The sequence below is a fragment of the Cariama cristata genome, unplaced genomic scaffold (genome assembly GCF_000690535.1).
Source record: "Cariama cristata isolate BGI_N322 unplaced genomic scaffold, ASM69053v1 scaffold2841, whole genome shotgun sequence".
NCBI lineage: Eukaryota > Metazoa > Chordata > Aves > Cariamiformes > Cariamidae > Cariama > Cariama cristata.
This window is the reverse complement of record NW_009598499.1, coordinates 45,163-59,977: the sequence shown is the minus strand read 5'-3', so window position 1 is coordinate 59,977 and position 14,815 is coordinate 45,163.

Here is a 14,815-nt window from a genome sequence, read left to right as displayed (position 1 = left end):
AACTTTTTTTCCCAGCTGTTATGCAACTCCTTGCTTTCTGTAATGTTCTGTAGCTATTGTTCTGTCATCACTGATACTTAATGACTACTTTAGGTCACTTAATACCTTTTATTTGCTTGTGTCCCTTAAAAGAATTAGAGAATCTTTTGATCTGTTTCTTCTGCAGAAACATTTAGCTTCCATATACTTCCATCTTCCCCTACAAGAAGAGGTTAAAGAACAAGCATTTCCTCCTACCCCAGAGTAATCCTGGAATGGGATTTTGCTTCTAACCTTGTGCAAATCTCATTGAAACACTCTGAATCATATTTACTGATTTACTTTACCTATTTATTCTCTATTACTGCTTTGCCAGTGGTCATTGGATGGGCAGAGGACTAGCGTATGCAGGCAAACTTTTGTGGTGTGGTTAGAATTAGCAGTCCCTTAGGTAGTTAGCTGAAACAGTATAGTGTCAAGATTAATAATTTGTTCTCTTCTTGTGAATTTCAAGTTAGATTATGGTTAAGTTTTTTCAAGTACCCGAGTAAGTTCAAGGGGCCATCACATATGATTCTGCACAAAAGGGAGGTATATGAAGCAATATGGAATAGCATTCGCTTGAATACAGTAGTCCCAGTCATTTGACAGGATTATGGTTTAAGTGAGATTTTTAACCTGTTTTCTGGGTCCAGCAGCATGCATTCAGATTGCACTTCTGACACAATTGAATTGGATACTTAAAATGGGACAACTTTTTGAAGTCGTGTTTCACTGAATTTTTACTGGTTTCAGATTTTAAGAACATTGTTTTAAAAAAAAAAAATTGGAGTGACAAATAATGCCCTGCCATAAACATGAATATTTTAAGCCTTTTAAAAAATGTTTACCTTTATTTTCTCCCCGTCTACTGTCCTTGTGTATAATCTTTTATTTGAAAAAGGATTAAGGAATCAGAAGATGCTTGACTTATCCTATTATTTCTGAAAAAGAGAGTTTTGCTAAGAATAGTCTTTTAATCTGCTGTCGTAACAGCTTCTGTGAAAAGCTGTAGAATTACACAAGTTTTCTTTTGATGGAGCTGTTCTGGTTTATGATTTCTGTGGCAAAACTGACCTGCAAGAGACAGTTGACAAAGTGTTACTTCATATATTGTGATAATAGGATTCATCATGGAACCATCTGTAGTGGAGCTTCATGTGACATTACACTGAAAAAGCTGTAGAGATACTCTCCTATGAAATGTAGCACAGCAGAGTGTTTGCAGAATGATTAATTTTTTTCTTTTAGATGTGACACTATTCATCCTGATAATGCTTGTTCTAGAAAAATGCTGCCTGTTAAATTTTTTTTGTGATTAATTAAAGTCACAGTTCAGGAGTCTATAAAAAGAAAAAGAGAGAGGAAGGGTAGGGTGAGAATCTTCAGCATTAGAAATGCCAGTTTACAGGCAGTTTATTATTATGTGCTGCAGCCTATTGGCCTCTTCATTTACATCCTACTGGCATGTGAATCTAAAACCTATTTTAAAGAAGAAGGAAGATATTTATCTTAAAGGATCTCTGCTGATGTCTAATCACTTCTTAAAAAAAAAATGTTTAAGAATTAGAGAAACGCTGCAGTATATTCCATTACGAATACATCATTTCACTGTGCAACTTCGTGTGTTGATCTCTGTCATATGTACCCTTATCACAAAATATGAAACCCTGGAAAAGTTATAGTCCAGAATACCATATAGTAGCAGAATGTCACTGTAATAAATCAGAAGTGATTTATAACTTGGTGAGGATATGTATGTTAGTGGCCGCAGATGAGGACTTTCCAGAGAGGATGCACTGGTATTCCAGAGTAACTGTATTGGCTTACTGGTCATGTTACAGAAACTGACTTGACCATGAGAAGTGCTAGGAGGTCACATGTGCTGCTGTCTTATTTGTTGCTGTTTTGGATAACCAGGGCTGATTTAATTGTCACCAAAATCAACTTGAAAGCCTCAGATAAAGTTTGGGTAAATGTTAAACTTCTTATCCTGAAAATCATACTAAGAGTTGTTTTAAATGCTTATGTTGGTGGTGCTCTCTGGAGTTTGCTTCATGTTCAGAATATGTACCTTTTTAAAAAATATATTCCAGACACCAGGAAATCTGGGTAGCACCGAGTGTTTAATATTCACAGATGATGAAGAAATGTCAGGTTTCATCTCCCCTGCCACAAACCAGCAGACTACCCTGCTTCCTTAGAGCGGAGGGAGATGGGTGAAGGAATAGTAGATAAGAGCACAAATTGTCACATCTTTTCATGGAGCTGATAGTATGCATTCAGTTATGCTTCTTTCTTTCCTTGCTTTCAGGCTACTGGAAGTCTGATTTTTAGACTGTGCTATATATTTTGACTTATCTTCCCATTCTTCTGTTTTCTGAATCTTAATTTTGTTTTACTTCAGGTTAGAAAGTTAGAGCTGCTGGTGTGCATAATGTGTGTTTTACCTAATTGCCAGACAGGGCCTAAACCAACAGTCTGTGGATAATTTTCTTCTGTGACCAGCTGCTTTAGTGACTGTTGTAAAGGGGAGATACAACTTAGTAGCACTACAAGTGCCAGAGGTGAGCTCAGTTATCTACCTGTTTTAGGTAATATGAGTGTGCAGAAGATAAAGAGAAATGTGCGGTCCCATGTGTTTTTTTTCTTTTTCCCTGTGCTTTGTGGTGATCTTTTTTATTGTCTCTGTGCCTTTAACAAAGAATACCTTAACTATTCATTAATGACTACTGCGTGCTAGTATTTTTTTGTGGTGAAGGGGCTGTAGCTTATAGACTGGCATTGTATGACAATATTTTACAGTGTAGAGAGACTGAGGTGCAAGAACAGGAAGGTAAATTAAGTGAAAACCTCTCAATAAGAGCTGTATTGATAAAAAGCAGAAAAACATCTGTTGAAAAGAGAATCACTGCAAAACTTATGTCAGTTGTGAATAATTTGCTGTGTGTATGTGTGTTTGTTACTTGGTTCTTCATTTTCCTGCTTTTGCAAGATATGTGGAGTGTTTATCTGACTGTAAATAATTCAGTTCTCAGCTGAATTAGGGTATTAAACAAAACAAATGTTTTAGAAACAGCAGAAATTATATTGATTATCTTATTTTGAATGTTTTGTAAGATGTGTTTCATAATATGAGAATTGTCTTTGGAGATGGGTGTAGCAGTTTAATATTGGATTTTTTATAGAGAGGGTACTCAAAAGTTGTGAATGCAGATTCAGCATTTGAAGTCAATGTTGCTGACCCCCCGTTCAGGAGTAGCATTTTCTTAAAGAACTTTGGAAAATATTGCTGTTTGATACTTGGTTTGCATAAATGCATGCTTCGAGCTTCTGAGGAAAATGTGATGTGAAGTGGATGCATTGGCTTTGCCTGCACTCTGCGGGGAGCAGTGTGTGAAATCGCTGTTGGAGCTTTGGTGGTTCTGTCCATGCCAGTTGGTCGAGCAACACCAGGAGATGGTTCAGCTGGAGCAGTGTTTAACAACAGAAGTTGGTTTTGTGGTTCTTATGTGTTTGGATGTAATCTTACACTACCTGTTTCTAGAAAAATGCCAGTATCTCAGTATACTGCTAGTTACAGTCTTCATTTTGTTGCTGCCAGGCGTAGGTCTTTCCTTACTGTTAAACAACCTCTGAATTGTTAGTTACTTCTTATATCAGACCATTTGAAATTACTTGAAACATGGAAGCAGAAAAGCTTAAGTTCCGGTTGCCTAATACAAAAATCACTGAGCACTGCTCACTTTCTCCAACTTCAGGTTTCCTCAGTTTCAGGTTCAGCTGCTAACATTTTGGCACTGATGACTGCAACCTGTGACTGATTGCTATTTCTGGCTACCTAATATTTGAACGTAATCTGATGTAGGGAATTCAAGCACTGGTGCTTTAAACATAATGTTGAAAATGAGCTGTTCGAGCTTGTTCCTGGTTTTATTATTTAACCTTTTATCATAGCTTGTGAAACGTCTGAGGTGAGGTTCTCAAATTGACACATGCTGCTTTGTTGAAACATCTACTTTTGGCTGAGATGCTATGGTATTGATCAGAAAAGTCTGACAGGAGCAGTGCTAGAGAACATGCCAGCTTCAGGTTCCTGCCTGTATGACTAATCCTGCAAATACAATCCTTAGGGGGTCCTAGCTTCAGTGACGCTGCAGAACTTGTCCTCAGGCTCGGTGAAATCGCCTTGTTCAAGAGAGGACAAGGAACAGCATGAAAAGGGAAAACTCAAGGCACTGCATTTGCAGCAGCTGCTACTGAAGAGCTCTGTTTGGGAAATATGTTCCTCTTCCCTGGATAAATCCTTGACTGGCTGCCGGTAGTAACTCTCCCTTACCTCCCTCCAGGGCAAATAAGGAATCTCTCAAGTGCTGGTGGTGCTTGTAGGTCAGGTTGTTTACCTGTGCTCTGCCTCAGTGCTGCAGCTGCTGTCACAGCCCCTCCGCGGCGGGCGTTCATTAACTGAAGTAACTAGAAGAAGGAGCAGGTCAGTTTAATTAAGATGAAGAATGAAACATGCATTTGCTATCCTTATTTGTGGGGTTTTTTGTTTGTGTTTTTTTTTTCTTTTGATAACTTGTAGCCTGTCCATAAACTGGAAGCTGACTTTCTGTAGGTGTGAAATTTTATGGAAGCATTCTGCCCACTTCCATAACTCCCTGGAGTTATTTTTATTCAATGGATAACACAATGTCTGGCTTAGGCGTTACAGTTCATAAAATGTGTAAATATTAGGCTGGGAAAGACTTAAATTGCAGGAAGCTCTCTAAAAGTAATTTAAAAGAAAATTTTGCTGGTTGTGTTTCTAGGAAGAGGTTTTTTTCTTCAAATTCTACCATAATAGCATTAAAGATAAAAGTTCACCCATTTTTGCAAGAAGAAGAAGCAGGGGGCTGTGCCTGGGTGTCTGCTGAAGAACTTCTCTGAATTGTTGAGAAGTTGACCGGCATTTATCAGCAGCTCTAGAGGTAGCCCTGGTGTCCCCCTAGGAGATTAGTTCATCTTCAGTGTGCTTGGATTCTGGTCTCCCCGCTGTGTGTTTTACAGATGGGGGGAAAACAACCCCAAATCTTCCCCAACTAGTTCAGTCTCCTCTTTGTTGTTCTTTTTGCCTTCATGTTATCCTTAGTAAATCTTAAATATATATTTCTGCTTTGAGTCAGGATCTGGAAAAACTCTTGCTTTGTTTCTGATTTTTAAAACTGCAGTTTTTCTTCCATAATTCACAGTTGTAACTGGCAGTCAGAAAGTTTCCTTTTTCCAGGGTAGTCCCTGGATGTTTTTAAAGAGCAATAGGGGATGATGCAGTTTCTTGCCTAAGTGTGAAGTGCAAGGTCTGGAGTTTTGTGAGGATTCGAGGAACTGCCTCTGCTGTGAGAAAGCACAGGAAAGCCTTGGCTGGAAGCTAGAAATGGGGGAGGTTGGCCCCAAAGCTGGACTTGCCAGAGTATAGGATGCAAGTATTTTTGAGGCAGAAAAGGAAATAAGAAATGGATAGTGCCTACTGTTACATCTGTGGAGAGAAGCAAGGGACTAGAGAGCAGAAACAAACCAAAGACTGGAGAGATGTATGTGTTGCAAGCGGGCAGTCTGGTTTTAGAGCATCTGAGAGTACCTCATCTGCAAAAGGTTCTCTGTGAACATGGAAGTGACCCTATGTACTTAAGCATGTTCAGTCCCAAAAATGCTTGATTTTCCTCTGTTTAAATTCCTAGATTCAGTCACTACATGAAAACTCGAAGCACCTTGTGATTCTTGAGGTCCTTTATACTTCTTTTATACTTACATCTGGAGATGACGGTTGTGAGAAAGCTCCCTGTATGTGAGGTAATAGGATTACTTGTCCATTCCAGACCAAACTGGGATTTGGGGAAAGACATCAGTTGTGAAGATTACAATCAGATTATCAGACTTGTTTTGTGAGTCCCTCTTTCAAGAAGTAATAGCAAGTCCTTGGAATGCTCTTTTGTAGACAACATGAAGTATTGAATTTAGCAGAATTTTAGATTTTACTAAGGAAATTTTTATTGACAACTGTATCTAGTTTTCTAGATGACTAGAAAAAGTCATCATGTCATCTGGCTGGAGCCACTGTATGAACCTGTAAATTGCAACATTAGATCACTGGAAAGTTTGCATTAGTATTAACAGATTTCATGCATTGTTAATTTCGGACTCTCCATAGTTGTTTCCTGTAAAATATAATGAGAACAGAGTTAGTTTAGCAGAGAGGGCTCTAAGTCTTCCCAGGAGATTTATCAGCCTGGCAGTGATGTTTGCTGAACCACTGAAGTAATTCGTTAGTACAAACAGCCTGTATTATAATCTTTTAAGTTTTCATTTTGCTACTGCATACTCAAAAGTTTTTTCCTTTAAAGCCATATTTATTTTTCTATACCAAACCTGTCACCTTTTCTGAAATTCTTGTCTTTAGTGGAGAGAGCCATCTATTTATTGTTAAATATTCAACAGGCTCTTGGAAATCAAGAAATCGACTTTGAATTTTCTGCAGAAAATTAGTATTAAAAAGAAAATGTAACAGTCTCAAAGTTTAAAAAAAATCCAATGCGTCTTAAATCTCTTGTCTTCAGGCAAACTGAAGTGACTAACCCTTCTCTGTTTGAGTTTGAAAGCTGTAGGCAAGTCGTAACATAAAAATCTAAATGTACCCTTGTTGCGTTTATGCAGGTATATCTTTTCTGGATGAACACTGAGATCTGGTGTCCGCCTTTGCTTTACTGAATCTGTAACTAGTGAAGTTTGGCTTTCTGGTGGCCGAAAGATATGTTAAAATGTACTGTTATTTTAAGAAATGTACCTGCATTGCACTTCGGACCCGTGGCATATAAGAATCACTCCAGTATATTTGTGGTTTTGTTTGATAGTTACCTGTAGAAAATAGCTCCAGAGATCAAACTGTAGACTTGAAATTTTGTGCTGCGCCACTCCTCCTGTGAGTGGCATAAGCCAAACAGAGGACTCCTGTAATGCAGACATACATTAAGTGATGTGTGAGGCACTTCCATATCAATTACACACAAGCTGGAGACCTCATTAAACACCTGTCAACATTAGGAGTACTTTCAGCAATTGTGTGGATGTTGTTCAACTTAAAACCATCTGATTTGTGAAGACATAATTTGAAAGCTATGCAAAATGTTAAGAAAATTAATCCTATAGTCAACAATGAGAATATTTCATTTTAGAATAAGCTTCAGGTTTTTCAGAGATCTTAAGCGTTTATAATGGTCTAGTAATATCTTACTGCAGTATTCACCTAGCTAACATTAACTTCTTTTTCCAAATTCCTTACCTGCATTAGCATTTAACAGAGCTGGAAGTATTGTGAAATAAAACTTTGTTTCAAGGGCAGTATGGAAAAAGAAAACATTATTAAAACCGTGATTACTTTTGTGAATAACTGAACGAGTTATGAAGTTACCTTTAAGACACAGAAATCCTTTGTTCTTTCGTTTCCTTAATTTGAACCTTTGAAGCATTTGTTTTATTAAGTGTCTGAAAACCAGACTGTATTTACAATACCCATTTAGCAGATGTCCAGAAGCCTTTAAACGTGACAGCTGAAAATTAGACAAGCATTCACAAGCACATGATGCATACAAATCAGCTATGCGTGAATGGTATTTTCGCAAAGAAATTAAATAAAGCTCTTGCATTAATGAATTTTATCTACACTGTGCATTTGTTTTGCTTTCAGTAGCAATGTAGTGTATACTTGAAATATGGTTGGCTTTCTCTAGGTAAACCACAGATTCCTACAGAATATTCATTTTGATAGTGTTAGATCCCCTTCTAAATGGAGTTCTTGAATCATCATTGATATGTAGCTTATGTCATAATGTTGATTATATTACTAATTGATGTGTTAATGTATGCAATTGTTTTATTTTAAAATTGCCTTTTTCCATTTCTGCATCTCTTTAACTGTCATGATCTTCATCTTTTGTCACCCTACTTCTGAGCAGCTACTCTAATAATCTCCTTCCTTAACTGTAAAACAGTTTTGCCCAGGAGCCCCCAGTTTTCACTAAGTGTAAATAGATAGCTGTCTTAGTTGGTATTTATGTTGTACCTGAGACACGTCTTGCCCCAAAGACTATTTGCTGGCTTAGCATCCTAATTTTCTTCTAAGGCTAAACCCATTTATGCTTGCTTTTAGGAAAGGATTGCTTTAGAAACCATGAACATGAAAACAAAGTCTGATTCCACGCAAAACTTGTAACTAATGATGATTGTTCCTCATTTCTTAAATTTCTTTACATTTCAAGACATTAGGATATGAAAATACCTTCTCAGCTGTACTTCTTCACTGCAGCAGTGAATTTACTGAGAAAATTATACTGAATAATTTCTTACGTAAAAGGATGCTTAGGCTAAGGTATTGTGCTCTATAGCATGGGACAAATCCTGGATTTTCATTTTATGTTGTCTAGTAAAGGTATAAGACAGCAATTAATGAGCAGTCTTAGAGACTTAACTGTACAGAGCATATGTTTCTCCGCCCTTGAAGTTGGCAGTATTCTAGCCAATTCTATTTCCATGTCCCTAGTGGGAAAATTATCTCTTGAGTTCCACTTCTTTGTCTGAAAAGAAGAGACATCTCTCAAATGTATGCTTTTTGTCAGTTTGCAATGCCACTTTTGAAGTTTTCCTGTTAATTGTTACTATCTCTAGTGAGGGAAAAGTACAGAAGAGGTCATAAAATATTTTGTGCTGTTACGTAAACTGAGAGATCCTTTTTTTCCACAAAACCTGTTCCATTTCTGTTCGTCTGTATGCCTGGCATGTGTGCATTCAGGTCACTGTGCGAGAGAAGTAACATTATGCATAATTATGTGTTGTTTTTAAAGTGATCTCTGATTTTAAAAAGCACAGACTTCAGATCTAGTTGATGTGAACGCTAGCAGGTGTGATAGCCAAGAAAATATTATTTGATGGTAGTGCTGTGCTGAAGGTAAATACTCAGATGTCTAGTTGAAAGCACACGGTTTTCCAATCAAATTCTAATTGTGGATAGATAAACTTGCGTGGTTAACTCAGGTGTACAACACTTAGGGCCTGTGTGAGCTGGGCAATTTCTTGTAGTTGCCTGCTGTTTCAGCTAAACTTCTCAGAGGCCTGGTGGAGATGAGCCTCATTTGATCTTAAAAGCAAAGTGTGAGATTGCCCAAATCCAACCATAATGACATAGTGGGTACAGGTCTGATAACTGTGACTGTACCACAAACTCCACGTAGCCATAAACCTTGACTGAGCAACACTGGTGCCAGCTCTAGTTCAAACACATTAAGTTCATTTACTGTTTGGGAGTGTGCTGTTTAGAGTTGAAGCTCTGTTACTTTGGAGGCCCCTTTATAGCACTGTCCAGTGGTATAGATCATAGCTGTAAAAAGCATCAAATAAAACAGGGTCTGGAATGGGCATCAAGTCATCTCTGTCTGCCTTCTAGAGAAATCAATTTTCACACTTTGCAAAGGCAAGTCTGCCAAAGACATTGCTATTGTTTATAGAATTTAGCATTGGATGTTTTTTGTTTTGTATATGTCTAAGTCCATCTGGCCACTTCTAAGGATTTTAATGCACCTACAGTAGGACTTTTTAGGTGAAAGCTGTGTGAGCAAAGGATTAGCTCCTCTCTTTCCCACCCCACCTTTCTGTCCTCAAATCCTCTGTTTCTTCGATGGATTTAGACTGTATTGGAAAAATATTTTAATATATATACTGTCCATACGTTGTCCTGTATCTTGATTAATAAATTGAATGCTTTCTGTATTAGAGACAAAATTTGATGTTAGTGTTAAAATACAGCATTACGTTATCTTCCAGCTATCTTGAAGTCAGCAAATTTATATAGAAGAGTCTTGTTGAGAAATGCTAAGGTACATACCTTTTGTTAAACAGAAGTAACTGCCAGTTGTTTGCATATTTGTATATAAACAAAAGTATATACATGGTTTCTTTTATTCTAAAATCTTACTGTTTTAAATATGCTTATTTTAAACCTGGGTGAAGAAATTTGGTCAATCTTTGTAGTCACTTGAGGAGGAGAATGGGATGTCAATGAAATATTTTTGTAAATGTCCATACTACTTAAGGTTAGCCATAATATTTACTTTCATAGATACGTGCTGCTTGTCTTTTCAGGGAGCTACAAGTTCAATGTGTCCGTGTTCATGCTTTTACAGCTTAAACTTTATGCAGGCTGTATAAAAGAAGTGATGAGTGGAAATTGTTAACCCTCTTAAATCTCCTGCAGGACTATTGAATTCTAGTTGCATTTAGAGGAAACAGGCTAAGACTTAGGCAACTGTAGGCAACTTTCACTGTATGAATGTAGTGTTATTTCCATTTCCAACATTTTTGTTTTGCTTGCTCGGGTAGATACTACTTATGGCAATCTGAAGAATTAGTAAGTTAATATGCCAAACCACACCATGCTATCTCAGGGTTCAGTTTTGGAGTATCCTTGTCTTGAGTAGTTGCGGGCTGCCACTAAAAGGTTGCCATGTATTGAAATTTGCTTAGGCAAGGTATTTTCAAGGAAAAGCACAATAGCTCATGTGTGAGAGGAAATTGAGCTGTTCTGCAGGGTTCTTCCCCTGCTGACGGTTGACAGTGTTCTGGCAAGTTGACAATTAGTGGGACAAATGTATTATTAGTTTCCTCATTAATAACAGAAATCTGGAATTTGCATCCTGCCTTTCTTCCTATATGTGCTTCTGCAAAATTGCTAGAAAATGGAACAAGACGTCAAATTTCAGGCAGGCGAGTTTATGTGATATAGCTTAATCATGTTTTAATGAAAGACGTTGCAGGCATACGTTGTGTAAGAATCTTGAAAGTGTGACGATTTCTGAATTTAGACTTAGTTTAATATTTAAAGGCTAAGACTTTTGGTGTTGTGGATCTTTGAAGCTAGACTTCATAAGACTAGTCACCAGTAAATTAGCAGATAGGAAAAAATGAAGTCTTTGACTTTCTTCTGGGATCTGTGTTTACAGAACTGGGCAATACCAGGCACTTCTGGGGGTGCCTTTGTGAGAGGTGAAGAGACAGGGAGCACAATGGGTTCTGAGCTGATTGGGAGCAAAGCATTGAGTGGAAGTAAACTTGCTTATAAAATGAGAGACTTGTGCTTTCTGAGGTTGATGGACAAAACTGTGTAGAAGTTACAAGAGACTTCAAGGTGAGGGGTGCAGAGGAGATGGATCTTCAGGGCTGCTTCAGGCTGAGGAAGCTGTAATGGCCAGATGAAATGCCGAGGGGTTGAAGGTGAGGGGAAAACATTTGTACGCTCTGAGACTTCTGTCATCTGTGCTGGTCTGAGTGCATTACATCCCAGTAGCTTATTTATGTCCCACAATAGCTCACCATACAAAATGTGCAAGAAATGGCTTTTCTGACAATTGGCTCAATTTCTTCTGAAGCTGAGTAAGTCAGTTTTATGCTAGAAGAGCATGCATTTAAAATGAAGAGATAGACTGCTAACACAGTAGAGGCTAATCATTTTTGATGAACAGCACGTAGGGCTGCAGAAAAAGAAATGGTAATTTAGCTGCAAGTGGAGATACTCATCCTTCCTCCCTCCAGGATACCTCTCTGTCCTTCCTCTTTTATTTGCTCTTCTCTCTTGCTATCACTGTTAATTTATACCATTTTTCTATCCTATCTATTGGTCTGGGATACTTGGAATTCTTTCTCCACTTTAGCCGTTACTAGAAGCCTGCACTTCAATCTTATGTGAAGTTTATGGGAAGGGAACAAACCCAACTACTATGCCTCTGGTTGCATGTACTTGAGCATTTGTTTAGCTACCTGAAGATTGTTTGATCTTGTTTCTAAGTCAGTTAGGCAACAGATAATGGATGTGTTCAGCTAACCTGTTTGGTATCTTCAGCCTTCTCATGTTTTGAACTGTGCTGACTGTCAATACTCTGAGTAATGGTAAACAAGAATATCCTAATCAAAAATAGATTTTTTTTGTTTTGGTGCACATTGGGATACAAGACACTAGATGTATTAATCTTTAAAAGATATAACATTAAATTTGGAGTGGTGCTCCAGAGCTGCTGTATGCAAATGTATATTGAAGTACAAAAACTTGCCAGGTGTATCTGAGTATTTGTTTTTCTTCTGTGTTTTGACTGCTTTTACTTGTGCATTACACCCTGACTTGAAGTTTCTCAGGAGTTCTTTAAATATTATTTTTTTTTTTCAGAAAGCAGTTCCTTCCCTGAAATACTGCCTTATTCAAAGCACAGAAGTTTGGTTTTGCTGTATGTAAGGGCAGGGCTGTTTGGTTTTACTCGCTTCCTCCTGTAAATATTTCCTGCAAAAGCAATCTTTACACTGCAAAACCCATCTCCCCAGTCTTGCTCTTTACTCATTTCCTAGGACTTGGAAATATTGCCAAGTAGTGGTCTAAGAAACTTTCAATCTTCACAGTCTTGCAGGGCTAGTGTTGTATGGGTCAGGGTAGCAGTGGGATATTTGAGGCATGGTCCAGGTGGATGAGATCCCTTACGGAATAACCACAGCTATTATAGGAACATCTGTTATAAGGAACAGTTACTTAACAAGTTTCATGACTAAAGAGGAAGCATTCACTGAAACTTTCTTGTAATCTATTTTGTGAAGAGCTGGATAGATACACTGGCAACTAGAAGACTGAGGTTTTTCAGCTGTCAGCAGAAAGATAAAGTGCATTGTAGGCTGTTCAGTATTATTCAGATGCAATGTATGGCATGTTTTTTAACAACATTTTAGAGTCTAGTAGCAGGGAAAGCCTTTTAAATCATAATCTGATAGTGCTTTTATAGAATGTGATGTTTTGCCATTTGATTTCTTTATTCTTTACTAATTGGGTTTTTTGTTTGGTTTTGGATTATTTTTTTAATTTTAAGTTGTAAGTGTCTTGACTGACGTGAGTTGGTGAGGTTTTCAACAGGGTAGAGGCAGATTTAATTATATCTGACTGTCACTGAATCATATCCCTCAAACATGCTCATTCTTTTTTAAGTAACCAATTATAATTAAACCAATGACAGCAGGAGTTTGTAATTTGTGTGGAATTAAGGTAGGAGTGTAGTAATTCTTAAGACTAGAAAGTTTAGCAGATTTTTTTTTTTTATACTAACTCTTACACTGGACCACAGTTCAGGTCATTTTATCTACAATATTTTGCTCTGGGAATCTATGTTGGAATAGTTTCTGGTTTTAAAATTTGTGAACAGCTACTTAGATTTAAAATATCTGAGTTTTTGAATGTAAATATTTTTTGATTGTTGAAGTAGATGTTGTAGAAGTTTCCTTTCTCTATTTAGACAGTCCAATGAAAAGAAACTTTGGCTCTAACTGATTTGAAACTTGGGGAGCAAAATCCTCTCATACTTACTCTGAGGCTTGAAAAAGCCTAGTTAAACATATCTTCTTCAGATAAGCCTGGTTTTCTCCTTGCGTATGGAAAGGCAGGTGAGGACATAGCTGTTCCAGAGAGGTGCGCTTTCTGTTCCTCATCAACAGCAGAGAGTGGAATTGGCAAAACCAAAGATGATTGAAGAAGGGGAGACAGCCTGGAACGAGCAAGATGGTGGGCTGGTGCTGGGCTGACCTCCTGCGTGTTGTAGTCCTGACCGAAGCTGTCTATCCGCCAAATATTTTGGCACCAATGCTCATGTATAGGCAAAACTATCCTTTGTGCTTTCTCTCTCTCTGGCCAGTGGGTAGATTCCCCATCTTCCTGGTGGCTTTGCTTTGGGAGACACCTACATAGTGCAGGGGGACGGACCAGAGGAGCGTAACGCTCCTGGTGATCACTGCTATCCACAATACGGTCACTGGCTAAAGTGAAAGTGAATTTACATGCCAAAGCTTGTCATAAACTTGATTTTTTTTTTTTTTTTTTTTTAGGTTCAGCATAGCTATTGTAATAGTCCAGAGTGTGGGCTTTTCAATTATGAAGCTTAGATTTAGTGTACAAATGGTTTGGGTTTTTTTTCATTTCTCTTTGGAGCAGAGAGGGGTAGACTAATTGGTTATAGGCAGTACCTAGGTAACTGCAAAGCTAATGTATTCAAAAAGGAGTGAAAGCTTTATTACAGAAAGATTACATACAGAATTCTTTTTTTAGCTTAGTAAAAATAAGCAAGAATTTCTTTTATATGCTGCTATATGCTAAAATACTATTATGAATTATAAAATGGTTAGTAAATACAAGTTTCCCAGTACATGATGCCAAGCACATTTTACAGGATTGAATATGTAGCAAATGACAAAGCTTTAAGGTAATAAAATTTACGTGCTAATAATACCATGTATGGTATACATGTAAAATCTGTTAATATAAAGGAATTATTTTCTAAGAGAATGCTGTCACTCAAGATCCTTTTCGTAAACTGTATTTGCTTTGTTTCACCCTTTGTTCCCATTAAGTTTACCAAATTGAGAGAAAATTCAGTTAAACACTTGGATTTGGCTATTCAAAATATTGACCTTTAAATGGGAAGGTTCCAACATTCATCTGAAAACCTTGGATGGAGAGGAGCAGTCCTTTCTGCATTTGATTCTGAGGAATTATCCAAAGTGAAGTATTAAACTTTCATTATCTTGATGCTGATACTCTGCCTCAGCAGAGCTCTATCTAGCTGTTCTGGCTAATCTTACATAGTTCAATGTCAGTACATCTTAATACAGTTTTAGTGGATAAACTTAAGATTTTTTTCTCAGCTGACGATAAACAGATGTAAGATTGTGTGAATTATTGTCTTAATTCATT